Source organism: Pseudophryne corroboree, chromosome 9 (genome assembly GCF_028390025.1).
Source record: "Pseudophryne corroboree isolate aPseCor3 chromosome 9, aPseCor3.hap2, whole genome shotgun sequence".
In the NCBI taxonomy this organism is placed as follows: domain Eukaryota; kingdom Metazoa; phylum Chordata; class Amphibia; order Anura; family Myobatrachidae; genus Pseudophryne; species Pseudophryne corroboree.
Window position 1 is genome coordinate 285,756,242 of NC_086452.1, and position 26,117 is coordinate 285,782,358.

Sequence of the window (26,117 nt, forward strand, 5' to 3'; positions counted from 1 at the left end):
CTGGTTAACTAATACCAAGCAGTCCAGCATCAGCTAGCTACCAGCTCTCAGCTCAATCCCAGCACATACAATGTCCACTGCCAGCACCTTCATCATCAATCTCCTCATTAATGATCGAAGTTAGTCATGCAAACAGCTTGCAAAGGCTAACTGTCTCCTCCCCTATCCAGAGTTCCCCATAAGTATCCTTGCACACTAGGGCTGCGGCTGCAGCTGTTGGTGGTGAATCTTCATCCCAGAAGGGGACCAAGAAGTCTAGTAGTTACAAACAACAAATGACCATGAAACAATCCTTTGCAAGAGGAAGCAAGTATTAAAGCTGCCATCCAGTTGCAAAGCGGATCACTGAAGCCATGATGACTATGCTAGTATTAGATCTGCATCCATTATCTGCAATCAATGCATCTAGTTTTAGACAGTTAATTGAAATCCTGTGTCCCTGCTACCAAATTCCATCTCAGTTCCATTTTACCAGTATAGCAACTCCTCGCCTGTACCGGGAGATTAAAAAACAAAAACAAATTCTTGGTCTAAAAAATGCCATTGTATCTGCTATCCACTTAACAACAGATATGTGACAAGCAGTAGTGGTCAAATTAAAGATTACATGTCTGTGACTGGCCACTGTGTGAAGGTTTCACCTTTAGCAGCACCAGCAGCAGTAATGTAATACAAAACATCAGCTCATTCACAGGCAGGCTGCTCTCTGTATCACTAGCTTCACTAAGAGGCATACCGGTGTCAACCTTTTAAAAAATCTCAGGCATGTCAAAGCAAAATGACTTAACCTGCTAGCACTCTCCTCAGAATTTGTCATTTCCGATAACTCAACTAATATTGTGAGAGCATTACTACTAGGTGAATTTGAACATGTGCTATGGTTTGCTCACACGCTAAACTTGGTGGTAAGAACTGAAAAACAAATATCATAGGGATTTCCAGGATGTCCTGTCTGTGACCGAAAAAAAATTCTGGACATTTTCACCATTCAACAACTGCATGTAGAAGATTGCAGCAGCTGTAGAAACAGTTCAATTTTCCATGCCACCAACTGAAGAAAGAGGTGCTAACCAGGTGGAATTCTACCCTTTATATGCTTCAGCAAATGGAGAAAAAGCAACAAGCCATCCAAGCATACACAATAAGCCATGACATATGGAGAGGAGGGGCAATGTACCATATTCCAGCACAGTGGAGAATAATTTCCATTTTATGCTAGCTACTGAAATAATTTGAAGTAACACCCAATGAAGTGAGTTCAGACACTGCTAGCCTCAGGCAGGTGATTACCTTAATTAAAGTACTGGAAAAACAGCTAGAGAAACTGAAGGAGGAGATGAAATGAAGCCGTTCTGCTAAGTATGTTGGACTTGTAGATCAAGTTCTTTATTTGCTTCTTCAGGACCAAAGGGTTGTCAACATCTTGCCATCAGATCGCTATATTTTGGCAACCATGCTTGATTGTAAGATTAAGTCATACGTAATATCTTTCTTTCCAACTGACACAGATATTAAGAGATGCACAGATCTCCTTGTGAGCAGGTTGTCAGCTCAAGTGGCACATGACAGCAGGAGATGCCTCAGCACTGGCAGAGGTTGAGGGGACAGAGGGCACTACTTCAGAGGACCAAAGTGGTAAAAATAAAGGCAAATTACTGGACTGTGGCAGAGACAGGTATCAGCCATCGTCCCCCAACATAAGTGCTATTTTAGATATTAAGTATTGACTGTTACATGTTAAGATGACTGTATAGTATACTGTACAGAAGAGTAAACGTGAAAATGGCATAATGTACTGTATAATTGTTAATGAATGACTTTTAAAGACAAGACCATTTACATATATTAATAACTGCAATATTGCTATAAGTATTTTCAGACTATTCTCTTAGCATGAAGGACTTCAAAGTGAGGTTAGTGTTGTTTTTATACATAATTTATTTGTTTACATTTTAAAGGATACAACCTCTCAAATTTATTTTGCCTAATGACCATCATTATCTAGGATATATCAATTTACAGGTACAACTCATACTTACCTACTCCCCTGGAAGCTGCAGGAGCCTCCAGATTTTTCGAGTATTATCCCTCACCCCTGGAAAAAATGGGTGGATTTCCGACATCCAACCTTGGAGAGGGAAAACTAACATGCTCATATAATTTTTTTTCTTTTCTTTTCTAAATTCTTAATTTTGCGTGGCAAATTACAATAGATAAACAGATATCGAGAGGGGGGACTGGTGGTCAGAAGGACCAACGTCCAACGGAAGCCACAATTTTAGAATAAGCCGTAAAAGCAAACAAAAATAACATAGCAGTAATTAAGTATCCAATTTGGGGGGGACGGGAAGGAGGGGGGAGGAGGGTAGGGGAAAGGGAAGACCACGACAGAGGAATCCAATCACAGTATATTTGCTGAGACTAGTGGGTATAGGGTAAAAGGTAGAGAAAGAATGCAAGTGAAGAATAAGAAGGAGGCAGAGAGAGGTCAGTCGGCGATGCCCATGGGTCCACGTAAGAGGCGAGGTGGTGGTTGACGTTCAACTTTGAGCCAGGGGGCCCAAACCTGCTCAAAAACATGACCACGGTCATGAAGGTAGTACGTAATCTGTTCCATAGATGTAATATGCCAAATTTTGGCTTTGAGGGCTGAGAGAGAGGGAGGGGGGGGGGGGGGGTCTTTCCAGTGGAGGACTATCAGTGATTTAGCTGCCGTTAAAATATGTGTAGTCAGTTACGGGAGAATTTATCAAGTGTCGGAGGGGGGTAGCATAGCAGAAAGATCCAGGGATCTCTCAGTACGGGGGAATTTAGGAGAGAAACGAGGAGAGAGTGGACTAAGTTCCAAAAGGGGATGATGGACGGACATGTCCACCATATATGTAGCATGTCGCCTCTAGATCCACAATTCCTCCAACAAGCAGGGGAAGTAGACGGAAAGAGTTTATGTAGCCTGTCCAGGGTATAGTACCAACGGTAGTAGATTTTGTAAGCCGTCTCTTTGAAGGCGGTAGCAATGGAGCACTTAGCAATCCCCAGTCTCATGTCCTCCCAGTCGCCACCCTCCGGAGGGGGCACGAGATCACGTTCCCAGGCGAGCTCGTGAGGCCAGGAGGAAGGAAGGGACGAATCCAGTAAAAGGGAGTAGAGTGAAGAGATTGAGCCTTTGGAGAGGAGAGAGTGTACGCATAAACTTTCCAGGGGCGTGAGGGTTCGGAGGAGGGCAGGGGAGGGCAGGGAGCCTAAGAAGTGCCGGATTTGCAGGAATTGAAAGGGATTAAGTGGGTACGAGGGGGTCTTCTGTTGTAGGTCAGAGAGAGACAACCATTGGCCCCGATCGGCAAAATCGGTTGGGAATTTAAAACCCAACGTTATCCATGTATGGAATCTCGTAGCCAAGTATCCAGGAGGAAACAAAGGGTTCTGCCAGATAGGGGTCAAGGGTGAGGGGGTAGTGGTAAGGCCCATCTTCAAGGGATAGGAATCCCAAATTTTAAGATTAAATTTGATCGTGGGGAGGAGTTTGGTGGCTGGGGGTCGGGAGGTCGAGGGCAAACCCCACAGGGGAGAAAGGTCCAATAGGTTGAGAATTGAGATAGGCTGCTTCAATATCTAGACAGGAAGCAGACCCCGGGGGGGCATAGGAGGCAACAATATGGGAGAGATGAGAGGCCAGATAGTAGAGTTTAATATCCGGGAGACCTCTGCCGCCCGTGGAGGTCGGCTGTTTTAGGGTATTGGCAGCAATGCGGGGAGGTCTGTGGTACCAGATAAAGCTCACGAGTGCTCGCTGGATAGTACAGAGAAAGGAGGCCACAGGGAGGGTCTGGAAAAGGTAGAGCCATTTGGGGATTATGTTCATTTTAACCGCAATGATCCTGCCCAGCCACAAAATGAAAAGACTCCTCCAGGATGTCAGATCAGCTAGCATTATGGTGAGGAGGGGTGGGAAGTTTTCTCTAAAGAGAGAGTCGTAGCGGGAAGTCAAATAAATCCCTAGGTATTTGATCCTCGTAGGCTGCCATCTGAAATTGAAATTGGTACGGAGGGAGTCAGCCTCACGGGGGGGGGGCTCATATCATTTTTCAAATACAGCTTGTAACATTAGTTAGGAACTAATTGGATTGTACTTTATCTCTCTCCAAGTCTTAGTACACCTTCCCCTAAATACTATGCAATCAGGCAGAAATACGAATCAACATCAGTCCCAGAGTGTTTCTGAGCTTTCACCACATGATTTCCAGTCTTGTATCTGTAGATAAATATACTGGATTGTACTACTGTACTACACTTTCAGCACAGGGAAACTCATTTCTTCTCTAAACAGTACTCTCTACCCATTCAACTTCATCTAAAGCCTTATATACTTTTGTTACTTCAGTAAACAAAATAACAAAAATGGAACTTGTACAATATTCAAGTTTCTTCCCTTAGCCATACCTCCCAACTCTCCTGATTTCGGTGGGAACATCCCGCTATTCAGACACTGTCCCGCTGTCACACCTGATAGCCACAGTGTCCCACGGGCAGGGGGTGGGGGGAATTGGGAGAGCCTGTGATCACCACTGCTCTGCAAAGCAGCTGGTGATCACTGAATAAATTCCGTGCACATGGCTTCTAATCAATGCAGGGAGGTAAGCTGGGGGCTGCCCAGCCGCTCAGGGTGCGCTGGGCATGCCCACAAAATGTCAATAATGTACCAAGAGACCCTGCCCCACTCCACCTGAGGTCCTGCCCCTCCACCCAAGGCCCCATCCCTTTTTCGAGTGTGGGCGCACCTCCAGCGCACCAGGTCCCACATTAGTACCTTCACAAGTTGGGAGGTATGCCTTAGCTACAGTACTTTCACAAAATGAATTCAACTAAAGAAATATACCACTTACTTTATTTTGTGACTTCAGACATTTATATTAGTTCCATATTTGTGTATTTCGGGCAACTATAATAACAATGCATTATTGTTAGAATTATATGATTTTTATGAAGCTGATGATAATTATTGGCACACTATTTGTACATAAACCATTTTTAACTTCATACATTTAAAAATATATATATATATTTTTTTTATTATACAGTAGGGGACAATCAATATGCAGCCTGATTTCATAGTAACTGGCAGGGAACTTTCTTGTTTTCACTCACACCTATATAGATGTGAGCAAAACTGAGTGTGGTGTTGCTTCCCATTATGACCACAATGTGTATAGCCACAAATCGTGTTGGAACCTTGCATTTAATTGAATCTCACACAGTACAGTATGTGAACATGTTTTATCATAGCCTTGTATATCAATGACAACCAGATCTAAGTAACATAGGTATATTTATTAAAGGAGAAAAACGCTGCTCTTGCTGGAGATAGCCTTCTACCCCTATCTAAACTAAGCATGTGAAAGCCTATTTAAGAACATGATAGATGGTACATATTTTTTTAACCTTATATTTTGGTTGAAAGTTGAACTGGAAAAGCTGTCCCAGCGGGATGTAGTTATGTGACCAGTGGACAGGAGACCGCCGGTCACAATAACGGCAACTACATCCCGCCTACCCACAATCCCGACAGTCGGAATGCTAAGAGGGACTGTTCCCACTCATTCCCACTAGCTTTATTGCGCTTGCCCCCCTCCCCCCCCCCCTTGCGCCAAGCATCTCGTTGCTGGGATGCTGGCATCAGTATGATCAAGTATGATCACGCGATACACACCCGTCCCAGCAACATCATTAGTAAATGATGGCAATAAATGATCCTTGTTAAGGTGTGTACACATGGTGGCTAAAGGTGTGTACACACGGTGAGATAAATTTGTAAGATTTTGACTATATAGTCAAATTCTTATGAAAAGTTAATGCATATCTCAAGATGTTAGGCAGCTTGCTATACAGATTCGATACCGATGTGTGCTCAAGTGGGGTCGGTATCGTAAGGCTAGATAGACTGTGCAGGCAAGTCAATCTTGACTATCTACTGTACTATCTAGTACAAAGTATAGTCAAAAATGGCACTTAGTCAAAATCGTACATAGGCCCTCATTCCGAGTTGTTCGTTTGCAAGCTGCTTTTAGCAGCTTTACACACGCTAAGCCGCCGCCTACTGGGAGTGAATCTTAGCTTCTTAAAATTGTGAACGAAAGATTCGCAATATAGCGATAAGACATCTCTGTGCAGTTTCTGAGTAGCTTCAAACTTACTCGGCATCTGCGATCAGATCAGTGCTTGTCGTTCCTGGTTTGACGTCATAAACACACCCAGCGTTCGCCCAGACACTCCTCCGTTTCTCCAGCCACTCTCGCGTTTTTCCCAGAAACGGTAGCGTTTTTTCACACACTCCCATAAAACGGCCAGTTTCCGCCCAGAAACACCCACTTCCTGTCAATCACATTACGATCACCAGAACGAAGAAAAAAACGTGAGTAAAATTCCTAACTGCATAGCAAATTTACTTGGCGCAGTCGCACTGCGGACATTGCGCATGCGCACTAAGCGGAAAATCGCTGCGATGCGAATTAATTTACCGAGCGAACAACTCGGAATGACCCCCATAGACAAAATCTCAAACACAGATAGTCAAAATCTGTACAATCTGTGCTGTCTGTACTATCTGTGCTGTCTGTACTATCTGTGCTGTCTGTACAATCTGTGCTGTCTGTACTATCTGTGCTGTCTGTACTATCTGTGCTGTCTGTACAATCTGTGCTGTCTGTACTATCTGTGCTGTCTGTACAATCTGTGCTGTCTGTACTATCTGTGCTGTCTGTACAATCTGTGCTGTCTGTACTATCTGTGCTGTCTGTACAATCTGTGCTGTCTGTACTATCTGTGCTGTCTGTACTATCTGTGCTGTCTGTACAATCTGTGCTGTCTGTACTATCTGTGCTGTCTGTACAATCTGTGCTGTCTGTACTATCTGTGCTGTCTGTACTATCTGTGCTGTCTGTATTATCTGTGCTGTCTGTACAATCTGTGCTGTCTGTACAATCTGTGCTGTCTGTACTATCTGTGCTGTCTGTATTATCTGTGCTGTCTGTACAATCTGTGCTGTCTGTACTATCTGTACAATCTGTGCTGTCTGTACTATCTGTGCTGTCTGTACTATCTGTGCTGTCTGTATTATCTGTGCTGTCTGTACAATCTGTGCTGTCTGTACTATCTGTGCTGTCTGTACTATCTGTGCTGTCTGTACAATCTGTGCTGTCTGTACTATCTGTGCTGTCTGTACAATCTGTGCTGTCTGTACTATCTGTACTATCTGTGCTGTCTGTACTATCTGTGCTGTCTGTACAATCTGTGCTGTCTGTACTATCTGTGCTGTCTGTACTATCTGTGCTGTCTGTACAATCTGTGCTGTCTGTACTATCTGTGCTGTCTGTACAATCTGTGCTGTCTGTACTATCTGTGCTGTCTGTACTATCTGTGCTGTCTGTACTATCTGTGCTGTCTGTACTATCTGTGCTGTCTGTACAATCTGTGCTGTCTGTACAATCTGTGCTGTCTGTACAATCTGTGCTGTCTGTACTATCTGTGCTGTCTGTACTATCTGTGCTGTCTGTACTATCTGTGCTGTCTGTACAATCTGTGCTGTCTGTACAATGGCCCTCATTCCGAGTTGATCGGTCGCAAGGCGAATTTAGCAGAGTTACACACGCTAAGCCGCCGCCTACTGGGAGTGAATCTTAGCTTCTTAAAATTGCGACCGATGTATTCGCAATAATGCGATTACTAACTACTTAGCAGTTTCAGAGTAGCTCCAGACTTACTCTGCCTGTGCGATCATTTCAGTGCTTGTCGTTCCTGGTTGACGTCACAAACACACCCAGCGTTCGCCCAGGCACTCCCACCATTTCTCCGGCCACTCCTGCGTTTTTTCCGGAAACGGTAGCGTATTCAGCCACACGCCCCTGAAACGCCGTGTTTCCGCCCAGTAACACCCATTTCCTGTCAATCACATTACGTTCGCCGGAGCGAAGAAAAAGCCGTGAGTAAAAATACTTTCTTCATAGTAAAGTTACTTGGCGCAGTCGCAGTGTGAACATTGCGCATGCGTACTAAGCGGATTTTCACTGCGATGCGATGAAAAATACCGAGCGAACAACTCGGAATGAGGGCCAATCTGTGCTGTCTGTACTATCTGTGCTGTCTGTACTATCTGTGCTGTCTGTACAATCTGTGCTGTCTGTACAATCTGTGCTGTCTGTACTATCTGTGCTGTCTGTACTATCTGTGCTGTCTGTACTATCTGTGCTGTCTGTACTATCTGTGCTGTCTGTACTATCTGTGCTGTCTGTATTATCTGTGCTGTCTGTACAATCTGTGCTGTCTGTACTATCTGTGCTGTCTGTACAATCTGTGCTGTCTGTACTATCTGTGCTGTCTGTACTATCTGTGCTGTCTGTACTATCTGTGCTGTCTGTACTATCTGTGCTGTCTGGGCTCTGGGGGAGTTCAAGGGAAATCGCATAGTCAAAATCGGGCAAAGTAAGGGGTACACACCATTATTGCTTCTAAGGGGTCTATATACTAAGCCTTGGTTGGAGATAAAGTGCACGGAGATTAAGTCCAAACCAATAAGCTTCTAACTGTCATTTTTCAAACACAGCCTGTGACATGTCAGTTAGGAGCTGATTGGCTGGTACTTTATCTCCATGAACTTTATCTCCACCCAAGGCTTAGTAAATAGATCCCTCTAAAAGCCTTTAGACATTATACTCTACCAACAGCGGCAATGTAGCAGATGATCTGTGTCTTACTAAACTAAAGCTGGGTACAAACTGGAGAGATATTGTTCCAAAAGGCCATTTTTCGCAATGACAAATTGCTTACATTGCTCAGTTTGTACTCAGGATTGTGCATTCCCGCGAACGCTTACAACAGTCGCTAGGTTTGATGAGCTGCACATCAGACATAGCAATATCGCTAGCATCCTTGTTTATGCTAATGGAGGACGGAACATGATCGTTCCGACCTTCATTAACATCGCTGCAGTGTGTATGGGCAATCCGGCCTGACAGGGATTTGTTCCGATGTCAGAACTAATCCCTGTTGCTCCAGTGTGTACCCAGCTTTACTTACTGTATCTTTCTCATACAGGCATTGGTGTATCTATAATGGGTGCAGTGTATGCGGTGCACTTGGGCCCTGGGTACAGGGGAGCCCACACAGTACATACTACACCTACGTTTAATTACTTACCTTTCCGGAGACCCAAGTCGGCACTGTAGCCATGGCTAAAGTCTCCAGGAAAATAGCGGCCACACATGCCAGAGTCTACTGTACCATAGAGAGGAGGAGGCCCACATGGAGTCTGCACACAGGCTCCCTCTTAACCCACCCTTGCATACTGGAGATGCCAATCAGAACATCCATGATATTTTCTTTACAGCACATAGAAATAGTGACCTTTATGAGATCGTTTTCATCATGGACCAAAAGAAGAATCAAGGCTCTGGCTTGGTGCATTCAGTAAAGGTAGTTAGCATGTGCCAAGTAACACAGAATTAACATAATTGATTACTTAAGAGTGTCACAAGAAATTATATAGGTTTTACATGACATCAAAAAAGAAAAAAATCCTTTCAATAAAGCTATGGTCTAATTTTGGGGAAAAATATGTCACAAACATGTGATTCCTAAACCCTTACCCACATACATGTATGTCTTTTTTGTGTTCTAAATTTTCCTATACTATGACTGGGTTTTTAATGAGTTTTTTTGCATTACCAACTGCACATTTTTTCCCCCGCAGAATCTTTCTGAGACCTTTGGTTCTATCTACAGTATAGAAAGCATTGCATCACAAATCGCAGACATAAAATGCAATATCTAAAAAAGCCACAATCATGTGCAAATGCAAAGTGCAACTATGGCAAGATGCCTGCGGGTCTGCACCAGTAGCACATTTTTCCTGGTTTACGCTCATACCTATCCATATACACTTAAACCCATAAGCGTTCCGGATTATTTCAGTATTTGGTGCCCTGTGCCAGAAAGAGAATTGGCGAATCCCCTATTTAAAATTGGGGAAGTGCAAAAAATGAAGGGGTGTTGCTTCATGGGGGGGCTCTCTCACAAAATAATACCAATTCATATTATACCGCACAGTAGTGTCCATTATTCAAATTACTCCACACAGTAGTGTCACTTATATACATTACACCATGTAGAGCTCCTTATACACATTACGCCTGACAGAGCGCCCTTTTACACATTGTGCCAGACAGAGCCCCCTTTTACACAATATGCCAGACAAAGCCTCCTTTCACACATTATGCCAGACAGAGCACACTTTTACACATTATGCCAAACTGAGCCCTCTTTTACACATAACGCCAGACAGAGCCCCTTTTTACACATTACGCCAGGCAGAGCCCCCTTTTTACACATAACGCCAGGTAGAGTCCAATTTTTACACATTATGCCAGGCAGAGCCCCATTTTTACACATTACGCCAGGCAGGTACCTCTTTTTACAAACTACGCCACATAGATTCCCCTTTTTACAAATTACACCAGGCAGAGCCCCCTTTTTACAGATTACGCCAGATAGAGTCCCCTTTTACAAAGCTAGGGAGGGGGAGAGAGAGAGAAAAAGAGAGAGAAAGAAAGTGTGAGTGTTATACTTACGTTCAGCTCCTGGGCAGCAGCTTCCCCAGCTGGTAGTCCTCTTGTCCTTCCCGCACTAACGCTGCAACTCCTCACAATGCAGGACACGGTGGGTGAGGGGGGTGGGGTGGGCAGGGAGAGACATTATCTCTCCAAAAAGAAGGGGGAGGGGGAGATGGGGCGGATGAGCTGCAGTGAGGCCCAGCTACAAAGGTAGCCAGTCAATGGGGCAATGCAGCTGAGCAGTGACAGAGGTACACGGCAACCAGGTGGCCAGGTGGATCCCACAGTGTGGTGGCTGCGTTGCCCAGCTGGTGTTGCTGGTGGTCTGCACCCATAGTCCATATGTGCTGTGTGCCAGGCACCACTGGTACACCACTAGTTATGGCCCTGCTGCATATGATCACAATTGTGCAAACATGCTCTTATTAGAATGAACCTTCCCTACCTTGGGCAGTATCCTATTAGCCACGATAACGTGGTTTTGCGATATTTTATCGCATTTGCGATACTTGATATCCAATTAGCTTTGAAAAGTTATCGGTGATAAGTCTCCATAGGGTTTATCGCAAATTTCTCTTCTCCATCTCTGAGCGGGGGATAAGTAGTGCAAAATTCCTATTTTAAGTGTTTAATTATTTTGAATTGTCCAATAATGACATAATTTTTGTCAAAAATGCAAGTTGATGGAAATTGGGGTAGAAGGTATGGGATGATATGGTATGGGATGATAAGGTAAGGTAAGGTATTGGGGTGCACCAAGGTACTTGGATGACTAAGCTAAGCAACAGCAGTGGGCAGCACAAACATGTGACACTTAAACTTCCCACATGGCACATCTAGGAGTGGCACTGCAGTGGCAGAAAGGATGGCAGTTTAATAAAGTAGGCAAAAAAATGTAAGGATCTTGGATTATTTCATGCATGTACTAAGTGTTCCTTGTACCTCACCCTCTGATCTGCTTTGATTTCAGCATTTCTCTCCATGTAGACTTCAGTTTCTAAGCTGCAGCATGTGTCTGTGTTACTCTCTACTGATTAACCACCTGTGTAGGTTGCCGTTGTGTGAGTAATCAGCAGGATCTTGTGTACAGCTTCTGGTATCTCTGTTCTTTGTGTTTACAAGAAGTTCCAGCATCCATGTTTCCTGGTCAGGTGATCCGACTATTCACCAGTAGGAGTGCTGGTTACTCTCAGCTGACTACTTCCACCAATGGCAGTCTACCTATGGGTATAAAATAGGGTGACCATAATATCCCTTTGATTTAGGATGCCTATGATTTACACAGGTTCTGTAGCTGGCTAAATTCTAGCCTGAATTTCACCTGGTTTTAGCCAGCCACAGAACCTGTGTAAATCATATGTGTCCCAGATTAAAGGGAAATTATGGTCACCCTATATAATGCAGGTCTCCACGAACAGGAGGAAGCCTGTTCATGCACATAGTTAGTGTGACAAGTGAACCTGATTCGCTTCTTCTGTGTGGCAATATCAGGCCCATCATATCCTCAGCCTGTAACCAGTCCGGTCCTGCTTATCCTCAGCCGGTAACCAGTTTTGTCCTGCATGTTCTCAGATGGTAACAGTCCAGTCCAGCAACATCTCTGCAGCCAGTAACCAGTCCGGTCCAGCTTATGCTTCAGCAGGTAACCAGTCTAGTGCTGCATATCCTCAGCCAGTAGCCAGTCTGATCAAGCTGTATTCCTCAGCCAGTAGCCAGTCCGGTCCATCTGTATTGCTCAGCAGTATCTTTTCAGATGGTAGCCAGTCCGGTCCAGCTGTATTCTTCAACCGTTAGCCAGTCCGGTCCGGCAGCATCTCTTCAGCCAGTAGCCAATTCGGTCCAGCTTTCTTTAGCTAGTAACCAGTCTGGTACATTACCACTGCATGGTTCATAACCTTGAACTTGTATCAAAGGCAGTTCTCACTGTTACCCAGATCCCATGCAAATGAGCTATAATCAGCCTCCTCGACTCCAGATCCAAGCCTCAGACCCTAGACATCAGTCATCACCTGACCCAGGTAACCTTGTGCACAAAACCGTGACAAACAACAGTCAGCAATGCTCCAATCAGCACATAATGCAAAGAAAAGAGGTGCAAGATGGAATTGTCTTTGGGCCCTCCCACTCACCCTTATGTTGTATATATTAAACATTATATGCACAGTTTTCAGCAACAGGGACTGCCACTGAAATGATTGGCTGAAATTATTGGTTTGTTTGTGCCTCCACAAAACAAGCTGGCAATAGGTAGTGCACAAACTGGCTCTACATTTGCAAGATATCATCGTCATCAGTACCCGATTCCTCACCCCCATAAGTGTGCACATCATCTTCTTCACACATTATTAATTTGTCCCCAGTGGAATTCACCATTGCAGGTACATGTGTACTTTTTGGACATAACTGTGGTAAAGGCCTTCCTCGTGGAATTGGTAATTCATTTTTGATGATCATCATCTTTTTCACATTTTGGGGAAGTAATCTACGCTGATCGCTGACAAGGTTTCCGGCTTCACTGAAAACTCTTTCTGAGTACACACTGGAGGGTGGGCAACCTAATTAAAGAAAAGCCAATTTGTGCAAGGGCCTCCAAATTGCTTTTTTTTCCTGCCAGTATTGAAACAAACTGTCTCACATGCCTATTTGGATACTATCACTAAAATAATCATAAACCATTCTTTGAATGGTGACCGTATTATATGCAGTAACAGTAGACATGACAGTAATTGTAGGCAGTTCCTTCAGTCCAGACTAGATGTTAAAAGTTTTTGCTGACTGATCTGCATCACCGCAGGTGGGTCTCTTAGAAAAATAGCGTTTTTTCCTGGCAGCCGCAGTTGCCAGAGAAACTAAAGGAGGAGGTGTTGCTGTCATGTTCTCCTTGAGCTGACAATTTTCTCACCAACAGATTTTTGCATCTCTGCAGATTTGTGTCTGTTGGAAAGAAAGACATAATGTACAACTTAAACCTAGGATCAAGTATGGTTGCCAAAATATAGTGATCTTATTTCAAGAGACTGATAACCCTTGGATCCTGGCAAAGCGAACAAAGTGCTTGATCTACAAGTCCAACATGCTTAGCAGAATCACTTCATTTCAGCTCCTCCTTCCGTTTCTCCAGCTGCTTTTCCAAGAGTCTCTAATCAGGGGAATTACCTGACTCAAGCTAGCAGTGTCTGAACTAACTTCACATGTGGCAACTTCAAAGGGATTTAGAACCTTGCACAACACAGAAAGTATTTTCCACTGCACTTGAATAAGGTGCATTCCCACTCCTTTCCCTGTGTCATAGGTCATTGTGTAGCCTTGGATGGCCTTTTGCTGTTTCTGCATCTGCTGAAGCATATATAGGGTTGAATTCCACCTCGTTACTACCTCTTGCTTCAGCTGATGGCAGGGCAAATTCAACAGTCCTTACAAATACTGCAATCTTCTACAGACACTTGCAGAATGGCGAAAATGTCCCGAAATTTTCCGGGCCATAGACAGTATCTCCTGCATAACCCTGTCATTTTTTTTATTTGACACCATCATGTGTAGTGTGAGCAAAACATGGGATGTGTTGGAATTCACCAAGATGTAATGCTCTCACGATATTGGTGGCATTGTCAGAAATTACAAATCTCGAGGAGAGTTCAAGTGGGATAAGCCATTTTGCAATGATTTCCCTGAGTTTTTCTAAGAGGTTGTCAGTGGTATGCCTCTTAGTGAAACCAGTGATACACAGTGTAGCCTGCCCTTGAATGAGCTGGCATTTGTGAAATGTTCCGCTTGTCTACATATCTGTGGTTAGGTGGACAATGGGTACAAGGGCATTATGGAGGACACTAATATTGCTCTTTTTAATGTCCTTGTACAGACTGGGAATTGCTTTTCTCGTGAAGTGGAATCTAAGTGGGATTTGGTATGGGGGACACAGACCTCAATCAACTGTTTAAAACCCACTGCATTAATGACGGACACTGGACGCACATCTAGTACCAGCATATTTGCAATGGCATCATTAATGTGCAACTGGTTGACTGCTGTCATACTTGATCCCCCTTGCAAAGGATTGTTTAACAGTCAATTGTTTTGTTAAATTTCTACAAGTAGTCTTCCTGGTCCCCTTCTGGGATGAAGATCCACTCCCAGCAGCAACAGCAGCAGCAGAAGGCAAAGCACTCATGATCCTTCTGAGGAATCCCGGATAGGAGAGGAGTCAGTCATGCTTATGAAATTGGATGCAGAACTATCATGATTGAGGATATTACGATGAGGGTGTTGGTGGTGGAGATTGCAGGTGCTTACATCTAACAGAGAGAAGGCAGCTAAATGATGCTGGACTGGTTGTTAGATTTTTAGCCAAAGTTTCTGAATATGTCAAAAACTATTGATGAATGCGCTGCAAGTGACGTAACAAGGAGGAGGTTCCTAGATGGTTAAGGGTCCTACCTCTACTTACTATGGCTTTACAAAGGGTACAGATGGCTTAACAGTTGTTGTCCAGATTTGGTTAGAAATAAATACACACATAAGAGGTGGATTTATTTATCTTTTGCCCAGGCATGACAATGGGCTTTTTCATACCATGGTCAACAACTGTTTCCAGTGGTGCCTAATTTACACAAACAACATCCTCATCATCAACATCCACATCATCAAAATCCTTATTAGTGCCAGCTACACAAATTTCCTCCTCATCCTGGTGCACTTCTACAGTAGCATCCTCAATTTGTAGTTCAGCATGTGGACTTGTGCTGGTCATCCCCACATTTGCAGAGGGTGCACAAATGGTAGAAGGAGCCTCCTCTTTGAGCACAGTATTGGAAAGTTCAGACTCACACACGGCACCTGCAGACACACATAGACTATTTTTTTTTATTTTTATTTGTTGAACTTGCAGCTCAGTACAAACTGTGTGGAGTCAGAGGGCTTTGAACAAAGTGCACTAGGGTAAATTGCATCAAACAGTGCAAACAATAGATTTATAAATAAATGTTTACTTTTATTTGTTGAAGTTGCAGCTCAGTACAAACTGCATGTGGTCACAGGCCTTATAGATGCATTTAAACACAGCACAGTTGGGTAAAGTGCACCAAAAAGTGAAAACAATGCAATAGAAATATATATATATATATATATATTTATTTATTTTTTCTACTTTTGAACTTGCAGCCCGCATCAAACTGCATGGAATCAGAGGGCTTATAGATTCACGTGAACAAAGTACACCAAACAGTACAATTTACAGAAGAGTCTAATTCAGCATACAGCAGCATGCCCCCTATACACAGTGACTATAGACACAGCCCCCTGTGAGTCTGGACACAGCACAGTTTATACAGCTGAGTCTAGTGCAGCATACTGCAGCGTGCCTCATTTACACAGTGACTATACACAGCCCCTTAGGAGTCTGGGCACGGCACAGTATATAGCAGAGTCTAGCGCAACATACAGCCGCGTGCCCCCTATACACAGTGACAGTACACAGCCCATTGTGAGTCTGGACACAGTACAGTATATAGCAGTATGCCTCTTATACACACAGCCCCTACAGCAGAGTACAGTGCAGCTAACAGTAGCGTGCACTAGATAGAAATGGCAGAGTCCTGGCAGTGGCGCCTTTTATATATACCAAGTCCTGTGAGAATCCGACACCAGGAGGATGACGTTTGGCGTCGTTTTGGATTCCAAAAATGGCGTGGAGATCCGAGCCGGGTCTCGGATACCCTTCGAATTGGTAAGTTCAGGTGGTTTCAGTTTCCTACAAACCGAACCTGTTCATCTCTAGTATAAACATTGGTATATCACAGGGTCTCCCTGAACTGAGTACCATGTTGCTCAAACACAGTAGCAAGATGGTGCAGTAAACATAACTGCGACCGTCTTGGTAATAGACTGATGCCTTACTAAAATACACCATAGGGATATCACAGGAGCACACTCCTCACCAGTTTACCATTTAATTTAAAACCCCTTAACTTCATCAAGCTTACCTGCTTTTGCATTCTGTCAGAAGCAGACCATCGTCTAAGGGGCAGATGTATCAATCTCTTTACATGTGGAAATCTGACACCAGCTCAAGTGTGCACAATAGGAAAAAAATAGATGGGGGGTAATATGAGAGTAGAGAAGAGCCATAATTATGGTGTTGCAACTAGAGATGAGCGCCGGAAATTTTTCGGGTTTTGTGTTTTGGTTTTGGGTTCGGTTCCGCGGCCGTGTTTTGGGTTCGACCGCGTTTTGGCAAAACCTCACCGAATTTTTTTTGTCGGATTCGGGTGTGTTTTGGATTCGGGTGTTTTTTTCAAAAAACACTAAAAAACAGCTTAAATCATAGAATTTGGGGGTCATTTTGATCCCAAAGTATTATTAACCTCAAAAACCATAATTTACACTCATTTTCAGTCTATTCTGAATACCTCACACCTCACAATATTATTTTTAGTCCTAAAATGTGCACCTAGGTCGCTGGATGACTAAGCTAAGCGACCCTAGTGGCCGACACAAACACCGGGCCCATCTAGGAGTGTCACTGCAGTGTCACGCAAGATGTCTCTTCCAAAAAACCCTCCCCAAACAGCACATGGCGCAAAGAAAAAAAGAGGCGCAATGAGGTAGCTGTGTGAGTAAGATAAGCGACCCTAGTGGCCGACACAAACACCGGGCCCATCTAGGAGTGTCACTGCAGTGTCACGCAGGATGTCCCTTCCAAAAAACCCTCCCCAAACAGCACATGACGCAAAGAAAAAAAGAGGCGCAATGAGGTAGCTGTGTGAGTAAGATAAGCGACCCTAGTGGCCGACACAAACACCGGGCCCATCTAGGAGTGTCACTGCAGTGTCACGCAGGATGTCCCTTCCAAAAAACCCTCCCCAAACAGCACATGACGCAAAGAAAAAAAGAGGCGCAATGAGGTAGCTGTGTGAGTAAGATAAGCGACCCTAGTGGCCGACACAAACACCGGGCCCATCTAGGAGTGGCACTGCAGTGTCACGCAGGATGTCCCTTCCAAAAAACCCTCCCCAAACAGCACATGACGCAAAGAAAAAAAGAGGCGCAATGAGGTAGCTGTGTGAGTAAGATAAGCGACCCTAGTGGCCGACACAAACACCGGGCCCATCTAGGAGTGTCACTGCAGTGTCACGCAGGATGTCCCTTCCAAAAAACCCTCCCCAAACAGCACATGACGCAAAGAAAAAAAGAGGCGCAATGAGGTAGCTGTGTGAGTAAGATAAGCGACCCTAGTGGCCGACACAAACACCGGGCCCATCTAGGAGTGGCACTGCAGTGTCACGCAGGATGTCCCTTCCAAAAAACCCTCCCCAAACAGCACATGACGCAAAGAAAAATTAAAGAAAAAAGAGGTGCAAGATGGAATTGTCCTTGGGCCCTCCCACCCACCCTTATGTTGTATAAACAGGACATGCACACTTTAACCAACCCATCATTTCAGTGACAGGGTCTGCCACACGACTGTGACTGAAATGACGGGTTGGTTTGGACCCCCACCAAAAAAGAAGCAATTAATCTCTCCTTGCACAAACTGGCTCTACAGAGGCAAGATGTCCACCTCATCATCATCCTCCGATATATCACCGTGTACATCCCCCTCCTCACAGATTATCAATTCGTCCCCACTGGAATCCACCATCTCAGCTCCCTGTGTACTTTGTGGAGGCAATTGCTGCTGGTCAATGTCTCCACGAAGGAATTGATTATAATTCATTTTAATGAACATCATCTTCTCCACATTTTCTGGATGTAACCTCGTACGCCGATTGCTGACAAGGTGAGCGGCGGCACTAAACACTCTTTCGGAGTACACACTTGTGGGAGGGCAACTTAGGTAGAATAAAGCCAGTTTGTGCAAGGGCCTCCAAATTGCCTCTTTTTCCTGCCAGTATAAGTACGGACTGTGTGACGTGCCTACTTGGATGCGGTCACTCATATAATCCTCCACCATTCTTTCAATGGTGAGAGAATCATATGCAGTGACAGTAGACGACATGTCCGTAATCGTTGTCAGGTCCTTCAGTCCGGACCAGATGTCAGCATCAGCAGTCGCTCCAGACTGCCCTGCATCACCGCCAGCGGGTGGGCTCGGAATTCTGAGCCTTTTCCTCGCACCCCCAGTTGCGGGAGAATGTGAAGGAGGAGATGTTGACAGGTCGCGTTCCGCTTGACTTGACAATTTTCTCACCAGCAGGTCTTTCAACCCCAGCAGACTTGTGTCTGCCGGAAAGAGAGATCCAAGGTAGGCTTTAAATCTAGGATCGAGCACGGTGGCCAAAATGTAGTGCTCTGATTTCAACAGATTGACCACCCGTGAATCCTTGTTAAGCGTATTAAGGGCTCCATCCACAAGTCCCACATGCCTAGCGGAATCGCTCCGTGTTAGCTCCTCCTTCAATGTCTCCAGCTTCTTCTGCAAAAGCCTGATGAGGGGAATGACCTGACTCAGGCTGGCAGTGTCTGAACTGACTTCACGTGTGGCAAGTTCAAAGGGCATCAGAACCTTGCACAACGTTGAAATCATTCTCCACTGCGCTTGAGACAGGTGCATTCCACCTCCTATATCGTGCTCAATTGTATAGGCTTGAATGGCCTTTTGCTGCTCCTCCAACCTCTGAAGCATATAGAGGGTTGAATTCCACCTCGTTACCACTTCTTGCTTCAGATGATGGCAGGGCAGGTTCAGTAGTTTTTGGTGGTGCTCCAGTCTTCTGTACGTGGTGCCTGTACGCCGAAAGTGTCCCGCAATTCTTCTGGTCACCGACAGCATCTCTTGCACGCCCCTGTCGTTTTTTAAAAAATTCTGCACCACCAAATTCAAGGTATGTGCAAAACATGGGACGTGCTGGAATTTGCCCATATTTAATGCACGCACAATATTGCTGGCGTTGTCCGATGCCACAAATCCACAGGAGAGTCCAATTGGGCTAAGCCATTCCGCGATGATCTTCCTCAGTTGCCGTAAGAGGTTTTCAGCTGTGTGCGTATTCTGGAAAGCGGTGATACAAAGCGTAGCCTGCCTAGGAAAGAGTTGGCGTTTGCGAGATGCTGCTACTGGTGCCGCCGCTGCTGTTCTTGCGGCGGGAGTCCATACATCTACCCAGTGGGCTGTCACAGTCATATAGTCCTGACCCTGCCCTGCTCCACTTGTCCACATGTCCGTGGTTAAGTGGACATTGGGTACAGCTGCATTTTTTAGGACACTGGTAAGTCTTTTTCTGAGGTCTGTGTACATTTTCGGTATCGCCTGCCTAGAGAAGTGGAACCTAGATGGTATTTGGTAATGGGGGCACACTACCTCAAGAAATTGTGTAGTTCCCTGTGAACTAACGGCGGATACCGGACGCACGTCTAACACCAACATAGTTGTCAAGGCCTCAGTTATCCGCTTTGCAGCAGGATGACTGCTGTGATATTTCATCTTCCTCGCAAAGGACTGTTGGACAGTCAATTGCTTACTGGAAGTAGTACAAGTGGTCTTCCGACTTCCCCTCTGGGATGACCATCGACTCCCAGCAGCAACAACAGCAGCGCCAGCAGCAGTAGGCGTTACACGCAAGGATGCATCGGAGGAATCCCAGGCAGGAGAGGAATCGTCAGAATTGCCAGTGACATGGCCTGCAGGACTATTGGCATTCCTGTCTAAGGAGGAAATTGACACTGAGGGAGTTGGTGGTGTGGTTTGCAGGAGCTTGGTTACAAGAGGAAGGGATTTAGTTGGCAGTGGACTGCTTCCGCTGTCACCCAAAGTTTTTGAACTTGTCAATGGCTTCTGATGAATGCGCTCCAGGTGACGTATAAGGGAGGATGTTCCGAGGTGGTTAACGTCCTTACCCCTACTTATTACAGCTTGACAAAGGCAACACACGGCTTGACACCTGTTGTCCGCTTTTCTGTTGAAATACCTCCACACTGAAGAGCTGATTTTTTTGGTATTTTCACCAGGCATGTCAACGGCCATATTCCTCCCACGGACAACAGGTGTCTCCCCGGGTGCCTGACTTAAACAAACCACCTCACCATCAGAATCCTCCTGGTCAATTTCCTCCCCAGCGCCAGCAACACCCATATCCTCCTCATCCTGGTGTACTTCAACACTGACATCTTCAATCTGACTATCAGGAACTGGACTGCGGGGGCTCCTTCCAGCACTTGCAGGGGGCGTGCAAATGGTGGAAGGCGCATGCTCTTCACGTCCAGTGTTGGGAAGGTCAGGCATCACAACCGACACAATTGGACTCTCCTTGTGGATTTGGGATTTCGAAGAACGCACAGTTCTTTGCGGTGCTTTTGCCAGCTTGAGTCTTTTCAGTTTTCTAGCGAGAGGCTGAGTGCTTCCATCCTCATGTGAAGCTGAACCACTAGCCATGAACATAGGCCAGGGCCTCAGCCGTTCCTTGCCACTCCGTATGGTAAATGGCATATTGGCAAGTTTACGCTTCTCCTCCGACAATTTTATTTTAGGTTTTGGAGTCCTTTTTTTACTGATATTTGGTGTTTTGGATTTGACATGCTCTGTACTATGACATTGGGCATCGGCCTTGGCAGACGACGTTGCTGGCATTTCATCGTCTCGGCCATGACTAGTGGCAGCAGCTTCAGCACGAGGTGGAAGTGGATCTTGATCTTTCCCTAATTTTGGAACCTCAACATTTTTGTTCTCCATATTTTAATAGGCACAACTAAAAGGCACCTCAGGTAAACAATGGAGATGGATGGATACTAGTATACTTATGGATGGACTGCCGAGTGCCGACACAGAGGTAGCTACAGCCGTGGACTACCGTACTGTGTCTGCTGCTAATATAGACTGGATGATAATGAGATGAAATCAATATATATATATATATGTATATATAATATCACTAGTACTGCAGCCGGACAGGTAGATAATATATTTATTAGGTAATGATGACTGATGACGGACCTGCTGGACACTGTCAGCTCAGCAGCACCGCAGACTGCTACAGTAAGCTACTATACTATAGTAGTATGTACAAAGAAGAAAAAAAAAAAAAAACCACGGGTAGGTGGTATACAATTATGGATGGACTGCCGAGTGCCGACACAGAGGTAGCTACAGCCGTGGACTAACGTACTGTGTCTGCTGCTAATATAGACTGGATGATTGATAATGAGATGAAATCAATATATATATGTATGTATATATAATATCACTAGTACTGCAGCCGGACAGGTAGATAATATATTTATTAGGTAATGATGACTGATGACGGACCTGCTGGACACTGTCAGCTCAGCAGCACCGCAGACTGCTACAGTAAGCTACTATACTCTATAGTAGTATGTACAAAGAAGAAAGAAAAAAAAAAAAACGGGTAGGTGGTATACAATTATGGATGGACTGCTGAGTGCCGACACAGAGGTAGCTACAGCCGTGGACTAACGTACTGTGTCTGCTGCTAATATAGACTGGATGATTGATAATGAGATGAAATCAATATATATATGTATGTATATATAATATCACTAGTACTGCAGCCGGACAGGTAGATAATATATTTATTAGGTAATGATGACTGATGACGGACCTGCTGGACACTGTCAGCTCAGCAGCACCGCAGACTGCTACAGTAAGCTACTATACTCTATAGTAGTATGTACAAAGAAGAAAGAAAAAAAAAACCACGGGTAGGTGGTATACAATTATGGATGGACTGCCGAGTGCCGACACAGAGGTAGCTACAGCCGTGGACTAACGTACTGTGTCTGCTGCTAATATAGACTGGATGATTGATAATGAGATGAAATCAATATATATATGTATGTATATATAATATCACTAGTACTGCAGCCGGACAGGTAGATAATATATTTATTAGGTAATGATGACTGATGACGGACCTGCTGGACACTGTCAGCTCAGCAGCACCGCAGACTGCTACAGTAAGCTACTATACTCTATAGTAGTATGTACAAAGAAGAAAGAAAAAAAAAAAACCACGGGTAGGTGGTATACAATTATGGATGGACTGCCGAGTGCCGACACAGAGGTAGCTACAGCCGTGGACTAATGTACTGTGTCTGCTGCTAATATAGACTGGATGATTGATAATGAGATGAAATCAATATATATATGTATGTATATATAATATCACTAGTACTGCAGCCGGACAGGTAGATAATATATTTATTAGGTAATGATGACTGATGACGGACCTGCTGGACACTATCAGCTCAGCAGCACCGCAGACTGCTACAGTAAGCTACTATACTATAGTAGTATGTACAAAGAAGAAAGAAAAAAAAAAAACCACGGGTAGGTGGTATACAATTATGGATGGACTGCCGAGTGCCGACACAGAGGTAGCTACAGCCGTGGACTAACGTACTGTGTCTGCTGCTAATATAGACTGGATGATTGATAATGAGATGAAATCAATATATATATGTATGTATATATAATATCACTAGTACTGCAGCCGGACAGGTAGATAATATATTTATTAGGTAATGATGACTGATGACGGACCTGCTGGACACTGTCAGCTCAGCAGCACCGCAGACTGCTACAGTAAGCTACTATACTCTATAGTAGTATGTACAAAGAAGAAAGAAAAAAAAAAAAACACGGGTAGGTGGTATACAATTATGGATGGACTGCCGAGTGCCGACACAGAGGTAGCTACAGCCGTGGACTAACGTACTGTGTCTGCTGCTAATATAGAGTCTAGACTGGATGATAAATTATTGATAATGAGATGAAATCAATATAATATCACTAGTACTGCAGCCGGACAGGTACTATATATATTTATTATGTAATGACTGATGACGGACCTGCTGGACACTGTCAGGTCAGCACAGCACCGCAGACTGCTACAGTAAGCTACTATAGTAGTATGTATAAAGAAGAATGAAAAAAAAAAAAACCACGGGTAGGTGGTATACAATATTATATATATATATATATTATATACAATTATATATATATATATATATTAAACTGGTGGTGATTGATTATTAAACTGGTGGTCACTTCAGGTCACGTTGCAACTTGCAACTAGTACTCCGAGGCCTAAGCAGACAATCACAAAATATATTATTATACTGGTGGTCAGTGTGGTCACAACAATGGCAGTGTGGCACTGACTCTGGCAGCAAAAGTGTGCACTGTACGTTATATGTACTCCTGAGTCCTGCTCTCAGACTCTAACTGCTCCCCACTGTCAGTGTCTCCCCCACAAGTCAGATAATACACTTACAGTCACACTATCTAATCTATAAATATCACTTCAGCAAGTAGTAAGTATAGTAGTACTCCTCCTAATAATGCTCCCCAAAATACTGTGTCTCTCTCTTCTCTAAACGGAGAGGACGCCAGCCACGTCCTCTCCCTATGACTCTCAATGCACGTGTGAAAATGGCGGCGACGCGCGGCTCCTTATATAGAATTCGAGTCTCGCGATAGAATCCGAGCCTCGCGAGAATCCGACAGCGTGATGATGACGTTCGGGCGCGCTCGGGTTAGCCGAGCAAGGCGGGAAGATCCGAGCCTGCTCGGACCCGTGTAAAAAACCTGAAGTTCGGGCGGGTTCGGATTCAGAGGAACCAAACCCGCTCATCTCTAGTTGCAACATGTGCAACCACCAAGAGCGCAAGGCTGAGTGCAGCAACAATGACATGCAGTCTTGATCTGAGCATTTCCTTACTCAGGTGGTACACACTACAAATGACACTATCTGGCAGCTGCTTTTCATCTCTTCCCAACATGCACTTCAATAATTCTGGTGATCAACCCCTCCCCCATTACAAATGATTCTATACTACATGCTAATTATAGGCAATCCATTCCTCCCTCTCTCCTCACTTTCTCAGCTTTCTCTCTTCCTCTGCTCTATCACTGTCACACCCTTCTACTTCCTCGTCTTTCTTTCCTCCCACTTCAGAGATGAAGTGAGCTTGTGTGGGATGTGCTTTTCTAAAGGTAAGGAACACACATAGGGCATAGCAGCACAGGTTAGTAATCCATGGGGAAAAGTAGCTCAGGTTTGAAATTCATGGGGGTATTTTAGCTCGGTTAAGATTTGTTGAAGGGGCTTGGTCAGGGGCCTGCATAAGCTACTGAGTGGGACAAATGTTCCCATTTGCAGCTTGCAGCGCCACTTTATGGCACTGTGTATAGGGCCTAATTCAGATGTGATTGTTCTTGTAATGGCTGTTGCTATTTTTCACCATACACAATTGCGACTATATGCTAATATTTTCAAAAGCTAACCTGAGCATAGGTACACCCATAGGTACACCCACTGCTGTCTCTTCATGTTCGTTTGACAGTGTACAACTGCTTAAACATCAGTACCTGCTATGGGGTCTAATTCAGACCTGATTGCTGTTGTGTGAAATCGCACAGCGTCCTATTATTGAATGATGCGCATGCGTATGGATCGTAATGCACAGGCGAGAGGCCAAACTGCAAAAAATCCTGAGTCTTTTTGATCGCTAGGTGAACGCAGGCTGATTGACCGGAAGCGAGTGTTTGGGGGTGGGGGGGTGGGGGGGGGGACTGCCCATTTTCTGGAAGTGTCATGCAAAACACAAACGTTCCCAAAAGTTTTCAGTGTGGGTGTGTCATCCTGTTTGTATTGCACTGTAGGAGTAAGTCTAATGGGTTTTCCTTTCTGTGCAGTCTGTGCCTCTGAAAAAGCTGCTAGCTGACTGCAGCGAAACGTGTCAGGTGTACAGGGACCCACGCCAGGAACCTACTGTTGGAAGACCGGACCATCCCCTACTGCAATCCAGACTACCATTTGCACTCGGAGGACTTTTACATCTAAGCTGAACTGATGAACCTTGCCTACCGCACTGCATCAGGAGCTCACCATTAAAAATCTCGGAGCATCATACCCTCTAGCGGTAATTTATTATTACATTGGACAATTGCTTACCTCCTAAAAATTTGCCTATGCTGGACTTTGATACCTTTGGGGAAAAACTTTGGAACGGACTTCCTATATTTCAATCTTCTTTCAAACTCCTGGCGGTTTGGGTAACCCTTCATTCATTTATTGTACTATCTGTGCTTTTTAACCTTTTACTATTGGTGCATGCATTTTATGGTGTATTTACCTTAAAATTTTAGTGTATCAACTCTTTATTATTAAATTGTGATATTAGATACATCACCATTGGTGTCAAATTGAACAAATTTAGCGCAGCCTCCATTCTGCTTTTTTGTTTATCTTTGTGGGAGTGACTTCTTGTATATTTTTGAGGCCGCTGCTTGGCATAGCATCTCATACCCACAGCGCCTGAGCACCCCTGGGTAACCTATTTTTTTTACACAGAATGGAAAAACCATTAGATGGTGAGTCAGATGCGAATGGTTTTGCAGATGTCTGCTGTCTGGCAATTTTTTTGGACTGCGTACACATGCATTCGCACACCTGCATGGGGAAGGTTTTCACTCTCTATGGGAGGCGGCTATCTGATCGCAGCCCTCTGCAAAATCACAGAGGAGCGATCAGGTCTGAATTATGCACGAGTCGCTGCTGCAGC

At 44.6% G+C, this 26,117-nt stretch overlaps 1 protein-coding gene and 1 long non-coding RNA gene across 3 annotated transcripts in view; one reads left to right on the forward strand and one right to left on the reverse strand.

Moving 5' to 3' along the window:
- LOC134958023 (uncharacterized) overlaps positions 1 to 25,676 on the forward strand; it is a 291,797-nt gene extending 266,121 nt beyond the window's left edge. The window contains exon 3 of the long non-coding RNA XR_010186835.1: positions 25,249 to 25,676. This is a non-coding gene — a long non-coding RNA (uncharacterized LOC134958023). The remainder of the gene's footprint in view (positions 1 to 25,248) is intronic.
- RBFOX2 (RNA binding fox-1 homolog 2) overlaps positions 1 to 26,117 on the reverse strand; it is a 1,097,056-nt gene that overhangs the window by 902,764 nt on the left and 168,175 nt on the right. The gene's annotated exons all lie outside the window — the stretch shown is intronic.